The sequence below is a fragment of the Sminthopsis crassicaudata genome, chromosome 4 (assembly GCF_048593235.1).
Source record: "Sminthopsis crassicaudata isolate SCR6 chromosome 4, ASM4859323v1, whole genome shotgun sequence".
Taxonomy (NCBI): Eukaryota; Metazoa; Chordata; class Mammalia; order Dasyuromorphia; family Dasyuridae; genus Sminthopsis; species Sminthopsis crassicaudata.
Window position 1 is genome coordinate 227,300,790 of NC_133620.1, and position 4,613 is coordinate 227,305,402.

General features: G+C 37.1%; 1 pseudogene; it reads right to left on the reverse strand.

Annotated features, from left to right (window-relative positions):
- Positions 1-1,625: 1,625 nt before the first annotated feature.
- On the reverse strand, positions 1,626-3,038 carry LOC141540707 (ran-binding protein 3 pseudogene; annotated as a pseudogene).
- Positions 3,039-4,613: the final 1,575 nt, after the last annotated feature.

Consider the following 4,613-nt stretch of genomic DNA (forward strand, 5'->3'; position numbering starts at 1 on the left):
CATATTATTCTTTTAATGAAAAAGCAATACAAATAAAGGTAGCCTAATCATACAACAACTAAAATTGTATCATAAAGTGGCAGTCATAAATACTATCTGGTATTAACTAAGAAATAGAATGGTAGATCAATGGAATAGATTAAGTATATAAGACACAGTAGTAAATGACCATAATAATCTACTGTTCGATAAACTAGAGTGCTGTTTCTGGGATAAGAACTCACTATTTAACAGAAACTACTGGGAAAACTAAATAACAATAAAACAAAAACTAGATGTAGACTAACTTTACACACCATGTAGGTCAAAATGAATGTATGATTTAGACATAAGGAGTAACAACAAAAGTAAATTAGCATAGTGAGAAATAGTTTATTTGTTAACTCAATGGATAAGGAAAGAATGTATGATCAAAGAAGAGATAAAGAATATACAAGTTGTAAAATAAATAATTTTGATTATATTTAATTTAAAAGTTTTTGCACAAACAAAACCAATATAATCAAGATTGGAAAGAAAGCAGAAAGATGGGAAACAATTTTACAGCAAGTATCTCAGATAAAGGCTTTATTTCTCAAATTTATAGAGAGTCATATAAATGATGAGTCAAATTTATAAGAATACAGAGTCATTCTCCAATTGATAAATGGTCAATGATATGGACAGGCAATTTTCAGATGATAAAATCAAAGGTATCTATATTCTTGTAAAAATCTCTAAATCACTATTAATTAGAAAAATATAAATTAAAACAATTCTGAGATACTATCTCACATATATTAGATTAGCTAACATGATAGAAAAAGAAAATGGTAAATGTTGGAGATGTGGGAAAATTGGGATATTAAAGCACTATTAGTGGAACTGTGAACTGATCCAACCAATTTGGATCTATGCACAAAGGGCAATCAAACTATGCATACCTTTTGATCTAGCAACACCACTACTAGGCCTGTATTCCAAAGAGATTGTAAGAAAGGGGAAAGGATCTGCATGTACACAAAAAAAAAAAAAAAAAAAAAAAAAATTATAGCAGTTGCCTTTATGATGAAAAAGAATTGGAAACTGAGGAAATGTCCATTAATTGAGGAATGTGGTTTATGAATAAAATGGAATACTATTGTTCAATAAGAAATGATGAGCAGGTAGATTTCAGAAAAACCTAGAAAGACTCAAATGAACTGATGCAAAGTGAAGTGAACATAACCAGGAGAATATTGTACACAGTAATAGCAACACTGTGCAATGATTGGCTATGACTGACTTAGTTCTTATCAGTCATACAATGATCCCAGCCAAGATTTATGATCGAAAAAGTTAACCACAAAGAAAGATTGATGGAGTTTGAATGCAGATTGAAGCACAGCAGTTTCACTTTTTAATTTTTTTGTAGGTTTTTTTTTTCCTTTTGTTCTAGTTCTTCTTATACAACATGATTAATATGGAAGTGTGTTTTAATATAGTGTATATCAAATTGCTTACCTTCCTAGAAGGGAGAAGGAAGAAAGAGCAAGAAAATTTGGAATTCAAAATTTTATTTTAAAAATTAATGTTTAAAATTGTCTGCTTTGTGTGGAATCTACTGATCCAGACCAAAGAAATGAACAAACAGAACAGGGATGCATGGTTTCTAAGTCCTGGAGCCACCAACACTGCCTGGAACAATTGCGGCGCCTGCCAGGGGAAGGGGGGAGAGTGAACAAGCAGCAGCCTTGCAAGCAGATGAGCTTCCAGCTGCCATGTGCTCCCGACTGTCTCCTTCATCACCGGTGCCCTCTCCAGTGGATGCAGAAGGAGCCGGAACATCATCATCACTGTCCTCCTCATTTGACCGTGTCACTTCAGGCTCTGGAGCTGGGATCTTGGTGGTCTGTTCTTGTTCTATCCTGCTGCACAATGCTAAGATCTGGTGATGCAGTGCTGCATACAACTGCCCAGTATCTTTGGAGCTGGCCGAGATCAGGAACACTTTGACTCCCTGATCCTCAGTGTCCATGGCTGTGATTCGAATGCTCTTATCACTAGCTTTGTCAATGTGCATCTGTGCCCACAGCTTGGTGTTGAGGATAAGCTGCAGGCTCCCCTGGGTCCACGTTACCAGTTGAGAGTATAACATCCCATCATCTGTTGAAGTCATGTCATTAAGTCCTCTGCCTCTTTCCACCCAAGACTGTGATGTTTTGTCAAACACAAACAACTTGCATTGGATCTGTAATATGTTGCTCTCTGCCTTTATCCGGGTGATCACTTCCACCTTTTTTAGTAAACACTTCCTGGCTGTGGCCTTGGTGTAGGCAACTGCTGATTTTGCCAGTGATTCTGAAACATTATTAGCTTTCTCAGGGGTGGCTTCTAGGGAGGAGGATTCTGAGCGGGAGTCAGCAGCAGTATTGTCCTTGCTGGCATCTATTATAGATTCACTAGATTTTGGTGGACTCAGCACTCTTTCACTCATGTTCTGTCCAAATATGAATTTGTTGCTGGAGGCATCAGCAGTATTCGTTGAGTTCTCTAAACTGGAGCTGATGTATTGTAGGAAATAGTTGGTTACAGAGGGTGTTTCAGAGCTGGGATGCCCTGCATTCTCTAAGTCACTTGTTTCAGCATTTTCATGTCCTAGCTTGTCAGCAGATTCAGAAGGATTCCTCAATGCACTATTATTTATTGATTCAGATGTAGCTGCTCCTTGACAGTCTGAAGGTACATTAGCACCATTGGTGCCACTGTTAGGAACTGTTTACATAAGTGCCTTTGGCTAGGGAGCTTGTAATACTGCAGAGCATACCACACTTCGCTGCTGTTCCTTAGGTTTCTGGCTTGGTAGACCTGCACTGGGTGCCTGACCATGCATAAGTGTGGGAGGCTTCAGTAGGAATCCACTGCTCTTTTCCTCTGACTGATGGAGGAAATTGAATTAATGAAGAAGTTCTTTCCTGTTTTACAGGAGGACAGTAGTTTCCATCTTCTTGGTCAGAATCTTTTCCATCTTCTGGACTTGAACCATCAGCAAATCTCTTTTGAGATTTCAGTTTCCTCATCTATAAAATGAAAGAATAACAATCTTCTGTGATGTTCTGTTTCTCTCAATTATAATAGTTCTCTGGGAGCAGATCTCTTGGAGAGCTTCTGGAGGTAGCCTTAGTTTCAGTTCAGTTCAATAATCCCAAAATGCAGCCAGGAATTAAAGTCCAGATCCTTTATCTTGTCCTTTATCTTGTCCTACTATAATCCTTCTCTGGGAGGAGAATTCTTTTCTGTAAATCCTTTTCTCTGTGAGCAGGTTTCTTGGGAGGCTTCTGGAGCCTCCAGCCAGAGCAAAGGTAGAATCTCAAATCCTCTTCTTCCTGAATCCTGGCTCCTTTTATCCCCCCAGAGAATGGGCTTGTGGGTATTCCAAAGATGTAAACTCCTTTAAAGGTATGAACTAAAGGTGTGAATTCTGAGCTAGAGAATTGCCAAGTACCAACTTACCACCTAGTAAGAACCTAACAGTTTCCTTGCCTGGAAATCCCCTATACAGATGAAATCATTGATCTAGTCTATATTATTAATGTTTCTTGAATTAACTATCTCATAGCTTTCTCATGTAAAAAAAGTGTTTTGCAACTTTAAAATATCATAGAAATGTGGCATTATTATTCTTGTCTTTGAGTTTTTCATCTTTATAAACAAATATTTTCTCTACAAACAGTTCATCTCTTTATGAAATTAGAGAAAATCAGACATGATGAGGTTAAGTAATTAGAATTTATGAAAATGATAGGACTATAGAGATAGTTTCGTGAATGCAGAGTGGTCTCATTTTAAATATTCAGATGTATTCAAAACACCTGAAAACATACACACACTTTAGATATTGTCAAATGATTAAACCAAATCTTTGCTGAAGAGAAAACAGGTAACTGCTAGATAATCCAAGGGAAACACAGGTGCAAGGGAAAACCCTTTTAGCCTAATGTAAATAGTCACATTTATGACTGCATTAATCTGTGGAAGAAGACTACTTGGAATGGGTAGAATATCTTTTGAAAAAGTCACTGCACTAGATTTTCATTCTAGTAATTATTCCATAAAAAGACCCTTTAGCAATAGTTTTAAGGAAATGGTCTAGACAGCCATGCTCCAAGAATGTGTCATTGTGAGTACAGCAGATTGAGTTTACACTTTACTTTTAATTCACAAAGAAGGAGCATGCTAGTAGGCCTTATGCCAGAATGTGGGTGACGAAATAAATGCTCTTAGAGGCCCTGATACTCTTCCGGAAATACATTAGCCATTTTCTGATCACTAAATATAGGCATATTGAATGGAGCTAGACATGATGTGCCACTGGGCACACTCCTTCAGGTACCTGAAGGCTGGTCATAAACCTGCAATTGGAATTTTCCATCATGTTGAATTTCCAACCAGCTTACTGCAAATGTCAGTATTTTATTAAGAGGAACAGGAAAAAAAAATGACCTCTAACTACCATATAGAAGAATAAAACTAGCCGTGTCTACCCTGCCATTATTAGCCTGGCATCCTGGAAGTAATATAGGTGATTTGATTGAATTGCAAAACTCATATGATTTACCTATAGTTCAGAAGAAGAAAAAGTTCAGAAGTTGAAA